The 11740-nt window shown below is 41.0% G+C and overlaps 1 non-coding gene and 1 pseudogene across 1 annotated transcript; one reads left to right on the forward strand and one right to left on the reverse strand.

Moving 5' to 3' along the window:
* Positions 1–223: 223 nt before the first annotated feature.
* Positions 224–9814, reverse strand: LOC130747893 (UDP-D-apiose/UDP-D-xylose synthase 2-like; annotated as a pseudogene).
* On the forward strand, positions 7209–7315 carry LOC130734812 (small nucleolar RNA R71). Its single transcript, XR_009018153.1, has one exon. It is a non-coding gene; the product is annotated as a small nucleolar RNA R71 (small nucleolar RNA).
* Positions 9815–11740: the final 1926 nt, after the last annotated feature.

Consider the following 11740-nt stretch of genomic DNA (forward strand, 5'->3'; position numbering starts at 1 on the left):
GTTCTTAGTTCTTTTTTTGAGAGTCTAATTAAATTTTCAAGATGTATAATATTCAAAAAAGTCAAACTATCATGCTACACATGAAAATCAACCAAAGTTTAATAGCAGAAAAAGAAACAAAATTTGTGTGTTTGAAAGTTAAATACTTAAAGCACATCGAACATAAATTATTTGCAACATCTTGAGTGTGAGAAAATCACTCATTTTGCCCCGCTATGACCTCCTAGGAACAGTTTATCAGTATGTCATGGTAATGATGCATCAATATGGTCTCCAGCATCTGGTAGACGGGTGTCTTAGGGCTCCAACAAAGCAGTCCATGAATATTGGTAATGTCAGGAAGTCCTTTGTCACAATCATCATATCCCTTACTGTAAATTGTTTCAAAGCTCACAACGATTGTAGGAACCTCCAAAACTTCTTCTTGACTAATGTAAGAATAAACCTGAATCATCAGTTGAACAAGTTGCCGAATTGTAACCTCAGTTCTTGGGTTACCAACATTAAAAATATGACCATTAGCCCTGACAAGATTGTCAGTCATCAACAAGATAGCTTCAATGGCATCTGTTGGTCGATTCGCAAGTGTACGAATACCTCCGGTTTTAAAATATCGAACCACAGGGATTGTGAGTGAGAATTGTTGATTTAAGCCTAAAGTTTGCAAGTTCTTAAAACAAGAAATTTCAAAGATTGGTTTTGGTTGATTGTGACAAAAGTTTTGCAAAAGAGCAATGATGAATAAGTTGTGAAAAACAAATGATGGAAAATTGCCTTGGGTTTTTGATCATCTAATCCATTTTAGTCCACCTATCCTATGCATGTGAAACCTTGATTCAACTCTTGTTGTAAAAGCCTATGTACTTACTAGTTGATTCCCACAAAAGTAATTCTCTCAAATTGAAAGTTAAGCCCAATTCCTTGTGTACTTAAACATTCATAAGAGGTATAATATCATGTATAATCAGGCCAACAAAACCCTACCCTCACTCTATTCCTAGAAGCAAGTATAGAAGGACCTATTCCAATTCATGTCCCTAAATCATAACAAATTTCCTTTTGATTATAATCTAGCCTATAGCAAAGGTGCACCAAAGCTAAACATGCAATAAGGAATTGAAATACAAGATTGAATCAAGACTCATGCATAGAGATAGGATTTAACAAACTAAAATTTCATAGAATCTCTTAACCCAAAGCAAAAAGAGAACTAGCCACTCATGGCTAGTGAATTCATGAAGAAAATGTAAATAAAACCTGAGAAAAAGTACAAGTTGGAAGCCTCCCTTGACCTCAAAGTTCTCCTCAGCTCTCAAACTTGATCAAAAATGAGTAAAATGTCAAAATTGTATCAAAGAAATTGGCCTAAGCCTTATTTATAGGCAAATTACACGAAGTTGGGCGCTCAGGCGCCAATTCAGAGTGCTTAAGCGCCAATTGCATGTTGAAAAACATGCCTCTGGACCCTATTGGCGCCTAGGCGCCCACTCCCAGCGCCTAGGCGCTTAAGCACGCCTGAAAAGGACTTTTTGGCTTCTGAAACTCCTCTTTTCAATCCTCTTTAAGTTCTTCATCAATTCCATGCTTCTTGGCCTTCTTTCTCCTTCAGTTTCTGCACTCCGAACCTAACCAACAAGACAAGGAAGATTCTAGAAGCTCCAAGAGCTCATTAGCACAAGAAGTCCTTCATAAAACACAACAAAACCATGCAAGTCCTAAACTTTACTTAAAATGCAAGAAAACTACCTATAAAACTACTAAATTACCAAAACAAAATAAAGACTAAGGAAAAGAATAAAAATGCATGAGAATGCATGAAACACTACATGAGACTCAACAAAAAGACTCAAAACAAACAAAGAAATGACCCTAAAAACACTACTAAAACAGGGTCATCACACCACTATACTCAACGACAGCTCGCCTTCGAGCGTAAATAACACTCGCTTGCCCTCAAGCGCAAGAAATGCTCCCACACAAGTGCTCTCAACAAGGAATACTTCACAAAAACAGGGGGACAAAGTAATCACAACTAGTTCCAAGAGAAAGACCCAACAACCTACTTCATGCATCTTTTGAAAAGAGAAGAGTGTAGAGTCCGTTCATGAGAAGCATTTAGATCTACAAATCCTAGGATGAGATGTTCATTTAGTGCACTGAGCACACAAGCAAGTTCATAGGTCCTGAATGTCATTCACTCAATAGCAACAAAGATTAAGCATGCAAATATTCAAAGAGACTTTTAAAAGGGTTGAAACATTGGCTTGGCGAAACATGATGGTGGTTGGTCCCTAAGGGAATTCTAGGCTTTCAAGCACATTGAGTGTGGTCCTCTTCTAATAACCCCGGAGCTTGCAACACACTTTTTTTACAAGTCTCTTGCACCCATCTTTTCAAACTTTTTTCCTTTTTTCCAACTCCAACTTTTGGTTAGGAGTTCTTTTTCTTTCCCTTTTTTGTCACTGATTTTTCTTTTTGGGGCAAGAGACTATTTCTCATTTTTCCAGCTCCATACAACACAACAAGGACCATCACTCCCCACTATTCCAACCAAACATCCGTCCCAAAAACTTGGCTACAACAAATTCTCCAATAAGGCTCAAATGGGACAACTAAGGACAATGTTCAAACAACAAATTCAGAATCTCAAGAAATCCTACAAGTCTCAAGAATAAAGCAAGAATCACTAAGCATGCTATGAGTGAAATCAACGCAGAACCAAGAATTGCAAGTGAGTCAGGATCCTCCAGAGAATTTTTATGGTGAAGGGTCAAAGATAGACCCTTAATGGACTCACACTGACTCCTTTCTCAAGAGACACTCGGAAGACCGAAGTCTCCTCCTCTCTTCCCCAACATGTAATCACTCATCCCCAAAAACAACAACAAGTATTCACAAAAGCATTTTCAAAAACAGCACAAGTAGGGAAGCAAATCTTTAGCTAAAAGCATGTGAGTATAGGGAAGTAAAGACCCAAAAATAAAAACAAAACCAGCTAAAACAATGCATGATCAAAAGAAAACAAAATCTACAAATTGAAAATATGCTAAAAATGCATGACCTAAACTAAGAGTAGAGATACCTCAACATAGTCACTCCATGGGGTCATGGTCACCCCTTCCATCGCCATAATCCGGATGAACACCGGCATCATGCATCAAGCTCAAGTCTATCATCCCCTGCTCCAAGGTATTAAAATCCAAGGGCCCATTGTACCTGGGGTCTGATGTGCTACCTCCCCTCCAATGGAGGTCAAGATCCCTGTGTAGGCGATCTTGCCTCAAAAACATCCGCCCGAAAGCGGCCTCCATCCAAGCAGGAGAAGGGTCAGCACGTGGTGGAGTAACCACCTCATTCACCACCTCAACATTTTCTTCTTCCTCCTCTTCTTCTTCCTCTTCTTCATCTTCTTCCGCTGGCTCCTCAGGATCCTCTTCCTCTTCATCCTCTTGAGGCATCCTCGCCGTCCATTCTTTATAAAGCTGAGCGATCCTCTCCTTACTGAGCAGAGGTGCCACTGGCAACCTCTTCTCAATAACATGGACTGGCCTCCTAGCTCTGTCCCTCACCGCATGAATCAAAGAGCAAATCAAGTGAGGAAAGATAGGTCGATGCTTGTCTTTACTCCTGTTGTAGAGAGAATAAATCCGACCAGCAATGATGGTGGCCACGTCCATAGGATGACCTCTCACGATGCAGTAGATGGCAACCAATGTAACCTCTCTAACTTCAGATTTGTTAGAGCTAGGAATGAGGGAATCCTGCAAAAATTCAGCCCAAACTCTAGCCAGCGGTGTCATATCCTTCATTCTCACAAAAATGATCTCATCTTCAACTGCTTCCCAGTCCCGCCCAGGCCTAACAATCACTGCCTTCATGTCCTCCAAGATCTCCGGTGACTTCTCCTCTAAGAGCTCATGATAAGTGGCCTTCTCAGGGAAAAGCTCCTTCTCTTGGTCCTCCGTGAGGAGACCAAGATGCCTGCGAATGACTACTGGATTGTAATCAATCACATCTCCCCTGAACCAAGATGAGTTCACCGGTGGCCTGGACCTGTCCTCTTGATTGTCACAGTAGGTGTTCGCGTAGAACTCCCTAACCATGACCTCACAAGCAAACGGAATGGGGTTGACCCAATTCTTCCACCTCCTAATTTCCATGGCTTCCTGCATGCCCAAGAGGTCTCTCCTTCCCTCCCGATACAAAACTCCCCGCTCCTTCACACACTCCTTGTGTGCTAGGTGAGCTCGGTAAAACTCCTCCTTAATCGCTGATAGGAAGCGGGAGCGGTCAAAACTCCAGGAGGTGGAGGAAGAAGCTGCAGCTCTTGTGTTGGTTCTTGCTCTTTTTACAGGCATCTGCAAAATTGTTAGCCCATACACAAGCCACAAATGTTAGAAATGTTAGTTCGAAAAAAAAAAGAAAAAAAAAAGAAGAAACTTTGTACAAAAACAAAAATAGAACAACCTAAGAGCACCCAACAAGTTCCTTAGTGATTTTGGCAAAGAGAGAAAAACTACCACAAGCACTTGCCAAAAATCGACTAAGAGAACCCATTGAGGCATTCTATGAAACACCTTATAAGCAAAAGCTAAACCAAACTAATCCACAAAATCCTAACTACCCATTCCTCACAAATTCACTACCCCTTTCTAATTAAGCACAAAATCAACCCATAATGAACATATGCAACCCAAACCCAACTTGCACTAACACAAAATCACTCACCCTTACCCAAAAGAAGCATGCATTGCAAAACTCATGAACCATGATGAAGGGAAGTGGAAAATGGAACTTACCTTGACTTGAGAGTGAGTGGGTGCAAGTGGAATAGACTTGATGCAATGCAGAACTTTGAAGCAAAAGGAAGAGATAATGTGTGTGCAAGTGAGAAATGAGAAGTAGCAATGAGGTATGAAGAGAGTGGGGTGCGTTTTTATGAGAGAAGTGAGAGTTAAGAGTGGGAAAATGAAAGGTTGGGGTTTTAAAACCCAAAATCTGGCAGAAAAAACGTATAAGAGCGCTCGAGCGCTCATAGGGAACGCTCAGGCGCTCATGCCAGATACAGAGGCAGTGCCTCTGCCACTAATTGGCTGGGCGCCTAGGCGCTCAACCCAGTTTTTTCACAAAAAAATTTCTCTTTTTTTTTTTTTGAAATTAAATACTAAAATGCTACAAAATTAAAAGATAGAAAATAATAAAATAAAAAGAATGGGTTGTCTCCCATTTAGCCCTAGGTTATAGTCCTAGGTGGACTCTCCTTCCGATGGTGTTAGGAAGGAAATTCCTTTCCATTGATTAACTTACCACAAGTGCAAGGAAGAAACCTTGCACAAAACCTCTGGAGTAAATCCTCCCATGAGGCTATGTCCTCTTGCTCATCAAACCAAGCTCTAGCCTCCCTCGTCAAAGAATGAGGGAAGAGTTTAATCTTCACTTCATCACTTGAAACACCCTCAATCTTAGCAAGGGTGCTAGCTTGGGTAAACTTCACCATATGAGCATGCAAGTTCTCGTACTTGGACCCCCCATACTTGTTACCATTAACAAGCTTGATGAGAGCCGGATGGAACTCATCAATTTGGGCATTAACTTTGGGGATCTCTTCCGAAACCTTCGACCTGCTTCTAATCACATCACAGACAAAGTCATCGTCATGGTTAGTCTCAATCATAGGATTAAAAACAGAAAACCGTACCTTTTCCTTACCAACACGGAGAATGAGGTGACCCTTGTCAACATCAATCTTAGCTCTCCCAGTAGCTAAGAAAGGTCGACCAAGAATGAGAGGAATCTTCTCATCCTCCTCCATATCCAGCACAACAAAGTCTACGGGGAACACATACTTGTCCACCCGCACCATTACATCCTCCACAATCCCATATGGAGTCTTAAGGGATCGATCCGCCATTTGCAAGGAGAGCATGGTTGGGGTAACCTCTCCTAGGTTAAGCCTCTCAAACATGGTGAGCGGCATCAAATTGATACTCGCTCCAAGGTCACACAAGGCCTCCACATCCGCCATGCCTTCAATTTCCACCGGAATAGTGAAACTTCCGGGGTCCCTTCTCTTCTTTGGCATCTTCCGCTGCAAAATGGCACTACATTCCTCCGTCATCAACACCGTCTCATCTACTCCCTTCAATCTTCTTCTCTTATGCAGAATATCCTTCATAAACTTAGCATATATAGGCATTTGTTCCAAAGCATCGGCAAAAGGAATACTAATATGGAGCTTTTTGAAAACTTCAACAAATTTTGAAAACTTTTTATCTAAGCTCTTCTTAGCCAATGCTTTAGGGAACGGAACCTTGCTAGTTTCAGGAGTAAGATCAACTTCCTCTCTCACCTTAATAGGCACAACTACTTCTCCTTCCCCTCTATCCTCTCTCTTTTCTCCCTCTGTTTTTTTCTTCAATTCATTCATCACTCTCCCACTTCTAGTGGCTACAACAGAGGCATTTTCTTGCTTAGGATTGGGGATAGTGTCGGAAGGAAATTTACCTTGAGGTCTCTCGGCTATTTGCTTGGCCAGCTGGCCAAATTGATTCTCAAGATTCTTGATAGCCGCCTCTTGATTCTTGTAATTATTCTCTGTCCGGTTGATGAAAGTTTCCACCAACTCTTCTAAGCTCTTCTTGGAACCACTACCTTCACCTTCTCCTCGCTCTTGAGGTTGTCTTGAGCTTTGGCCTTGGAATCCTTGGCTAGGAAATTGTCTTTGAAAACCATTTCCTTGCCCACTACCACCTTGCCTCCAAGAAAAATTAGGGTGATTCCTCCATCCTAGATTGTAAGTATTTGAAAATGGGTCATTCCGAGCTTGACCCATAGCCTTCACTTCCTCCTCCGGTCTAGTCTCTGTGCATTCTTCGCTGTCATGTGGCCCTCCACAAGTCACACACTCCACTTTGGCAACTCGACCACCAATCTTGGTAGTCTTCATTTGATTTTGAATCTCATTCATTTGCTTGGAAAGTTGCTTGTTGGAGGCCATAAGTTGATCATAAGCTTCAACCTCAAGGACTCCTCTTCGGGCTTGGCGATCATTACTAGAGTTCATGGCTCTTATAGCCATTTTTTCAATCAACTCATACCCCACTTGTGGAAGTAAGGCATCGAACTCTCCACTTGAAGCCGCATCCAAACCAAACCTCGAAGAATATTGGAGACCATCATAGAACTTTGCTACTTGTTCAGCTTGAGTAAGGTTATGTTGAGGACACCTCCTCAAGAGCTTCTTGAACCTCTCCCAAGCTTCATAGAGATTCTCATCGGTGGATTGAGCAAAAGTCATGATGTCATTCTTGAGCTTCCTCAAGAGGGCTCTCGGAACAAACCTTGTGGTGAACTTCTCAGCCAAGTCTTCCCAAGATGTAATGCTACCTTGGGGCTGTGAATTCAACCACTCTTCAGCAGTATCCCTCAATGAAAAAGGGAATAAACTCAAGCGGATGGTGTCCGCTGAAACATTCTGAACTCTGTAGGTGTTGCAATTGCGGATAAACCGCTCCATGTGTGCATGAGGATCTTCAAGAGCACCTCCACCATACTGATTTTGGTTCACCAAGTTGATGAATGCCGGCCTCAGCTCAAAGTTTCCCGTGCCATCGGGGGAAACTATGCTGCCCGGATAATCGTAGCTCATAGCAGCCGAGGTGAGGTCTCTAAGAGAACAATTAGCATTCTCCAATTCTTGCTCTTGAAGTCTTTGAGCAAGAGCCTCATTCACTCTTTCTTCAATGTGGGCATGCATCTCCTCCTCCGTCATATGGGCAGCCATGGCGGCTAACTCAGCAGCTCTTTGTTGAGCTCGTCGACGATGGAGGGTGCGTTCTGGCTCCGGATCAAACAGCAGTGGATCCGTGCCAAGACTACCGTGCATAAACTGAAATCACAAAACAGAGAAAAGGTTAGTAGCACCTATTCAATGCAATGCTTAGTAACACAAACAAACAAACTCTTTAACTTAAATCGAAAACCACAAACAATCCCCGGCAACGGCGCCAAAAACTTGTTGGTCGATTCGCAAGTGTACGAATACCTCCGGGTTTTAAAATATCGAACCACAGGGATTGTGAGTGAGAATTGTTGATTTAAGCCTAAGGTTTGCAAGTTCTTAAAACAGTAAATTTCAAAGATTGGTTTTGGTTGATTGTGACAAAAGTTTTGCAAAAGAGAAATGATGAATAAGTTGTGAAAAACAAATGATGGAAAATTGCCTTGGGTTTTTGATCATCTAATCCATTTTAGTCCACATATCCTATGCATGTGAAACCTTGATTCAACTCTTGTTGTAAAAGCCTATGTACTTACTAGTTGATTCCTCACAAAAGTAATTCTCTCAAATTGAAAGTTAAGCCCAATTCCTTGTGTACTTAAACATTCATAAGAGGTTTAATATCATGTATAATCAGGCCAACAAAACCCTACCCTCACTCTATTCCTAGAAGCAAGTATAGAAGGACCTATTCCAATTCATGTCCCTAAATCATAACAAATTTCCATTTGATTATAATCTAGCCTATTGCAAAGGTGCACCAAAGCTAAACATGCAATAAGGAATTGAAATACAAGATTGAATCAAGACTCATGCATAGAGATAGGATTTAACAAACTAAAATTTCATAGAATCTCTTAACCCAAAGCAAAAAGAGAACTAGCCACTCATGGCTAGTGAATTCATGAAGAAAATGTAAATAAAACCTGAGAAAAAGTACAAGTTGGAAGCCTCCCTTGGCCCCAAAGTTCTCCTCAGCTCTCAAACTTGATCAAAAATGAGTAAAATGTCAAAATTGTATCAAAGAAATTGGCCTAAGCCTTATTTATAGGCAAATTACACGAAGTTGGGCGCTCAGGCGCCAATTCAGAGCGCCTGAGCGCCAATTGCATGTTGAAAAACATGCCTCTGGACCCTATTGGCGCCTAGGCGCCCACTCCCAGCGCCTAGGCACTTAAGCTCGCCTGAAAAGGACTTTTTGGCTTCTGAAACTCCTCTTTTCAATCCTCTTTAAGTTCTTCATCTTTTCCATGCTTCTTGGCCTTCTTTCTCCTTCTGTTTCGGCACTCCAAACCTAACCAACAAGACAAGGAAGATTCTAGAAGCTCCAAGAGCTCATTAGCACAAGAGGTCCTTCATAAAACACAACAAAACCATGCAAGTCCTAAACTTTACTTAAAATGCAAGAAAACTACCTATAAAACTACTAAATTACCAAAACAAAATAAAGACTAAGGAAAAGAATAGAAATGCATGAGAATGCATGAAACACTACATGAGACTCAACAAAAAGACTCAAAACAAACAAAGAAATGACCCTAAAAATACTACTAAAACAGGGTCATCAGCATCCTCAATAAAAGTGAAAGTTCCATGCGAGTGGCCGCCATCCACAAGTTTTAAGGGCTCTCGGCGGAGGAGGCTAATGGTAAAACTTGATAAGACCCTCGGAACAACATGAGTTGGACCGTCAATTTCAGGATTCAAATCCATTTTAGGTCCAATCCAGTTAAAAGGTCTCACGATGGAGAATTCCAAGCCATTTTCTGCACCCTCAACATGAATCAACCTCTCAATCAACTGTTTGGCACAAGAATAAGACCATCTTTACTTTTCAATAGAACCAACAACACAAGGGGACACATCCTCGTTTAGAACATAATATGCAGCATGCTGACGAAGAGGGTTGTCCTCATGGAGAAAACTTCCAATAGTCTTTCCATCCAATTCACTGCTAGAAAAATGGATCAAACGCGTCTTGCACGAGCTTAAATGAAATTGACGGTTGCCAGCAAATAAAGTGGATGGATTCATTCTGCGTGATTCATTTATGGTTTCATTCTTTTATCGAAAAAAATAAATTACACCCGTCAAAGATTGATTTCTTGACCTCTCCTTCTCAACTCATATATCATCCAGCTCTTACCACTTGAGTTATTATACAGGGACAAATCGTTCGAAATACTTACCAAATGTTACAAATCATATATTTTTGAAATTAAAACATTACTTTTTTTTAATGAAACATTAGTTATTTATGCGTTAATTTTATCCCATTTTCAATGTTAGTTATATCATTTAAATCATTGTTTTATGATAATTTATTTGCGTTTATGATAAATTGATTTTTTATATTTCTTTTTATCAAGAATCATTGTTCCATTGAAGAGTAATAGATACATGAGGCAAGTTAGACCGGTCACGAACGGGTCGGCCCGAACCGAAACCGGCCCAAACCGACGTTTTTTTGTCCACTCGGTCAGGCCAGGTCGGTTCTCGGGTGTAAAAAACGGTCCTAGATTGTTTGGTTCGTTCGAGTTCGGTTTAGGCACTGGTCCGACCGAACCAGAGATATAAATACAAAAAATTAACCCTGCCATTATTTTCTCTTTTTTTCCAACCCTTCACCTCTGTGCCTCCATCACCTTTGCGCCTCCTCCTTCTTCTTCTTGCACTTCCAACCTTCTTCATGCGCTTCCACCCTCACCCACCTCCTTCTTCTTCACTCGATGCAGCCCTCGCCTCTCCTACCGCCCAATCTTCATCCGAAGCCGCCATCGTTGAAGAAGGAAGCGCACGAAGCGCGCTTGCTTGGAGCAGATGATGGATTGTGTTTGGTTGCAACGACGCGCATGTTCTAGGAGGCGACGGAGGGGTTACGTCGCCACCATACAACGCCATCTCACCACCAACTTCAGGTCTTAGCTCACTGGCTCTACCTCACTAGATCAGGTCTCTCTCACACGATCTGGCTCGATCTCCAGAAGATGGTGAAGAGAATACCGTTCATGGCCTCTCTTAATCTAGTTCATTTGATGATGGTTTAATTTTAGTGTAAAAATTAGGTCTTCTTCCTTCTTCTCTCTTTTTTCTGTGACAAAATTTTGATTTTTGGGTTTTATTATGTCCAAAGTTTGGATTTATGTAATATGTATTATGGGAATTGATTGCATTATTTAGGAAATTTTCTATCTTTGCTTTGAGGATTGGGGTTTCTGTCTTGGATCTTCTTCTGTTTTTGGGATTGTTTTATCAAGAACCGACAACACCGACTTATTCGGCTGTAATCCGACAAACCCGATGCTACTAGACAGTCGGCGGCGGGCCTGATGGTTGAGTGGTTTTCACCCGCCGTAACCGACGTCGTCGGCCCGAATCCGACCGTACCCGACCTATGGACAGCCCTAAGGCAAGTCAATAACAAGTTGTGATTCAATGTGTGCTTGAGACTTGTGGTCTATCTCTGAAAAAATATTTCCAACAATTACATATGAGAATAACATTGCATGTATTGCTAAACACAGAAAGGATGCGTCAAAAGGATAAAACATAACACATATCACCAAAACTCTTCTTTTAGAGCATCTTCAATGCTAGTTCTTATTTCTTAGTTCTTAGCACTATTCATGTGCGCTCGTATTGCCACATGTGTTTAAGCAACTCTAAAGCAATTTTGCTCCAACCATGAGTTCTTAGTTCTTAGTTCTTACCACTATTCATTTGGTCCCATCAGCCACATTATTTATACTTTTTATTTTCATAAAGTAATAAAACAAAACTCATAAAGTAATAAAGTAATTTGGATGAGAGAGAAATAATTAATATTTTAAGCTAAGAACTCAAAAAGCAAAACTTTTAATATAAGAACTGAGTTCTTATTTTTAAGAATTAAGGAGTCCATGTCAGCACCTCCAATGGTAAAGTTCTTAGTTCTTAGTTCTTATAAAATAAGAACTAAGA

The sequence above is a fragment of the Lotus japonicus genome, chromosome 1, assembly GCF_012489685.1.
Source record: "Lotus japonicus ecotype B-129 chromosome 1, LjGifu_v1.2".
Lineage (NCBI taxonomy): Eukaryota > Viridiplantae > Streptophyta > Magnoliopsida > Fabales > Fabaceae > Lotus > Lotus japonicus.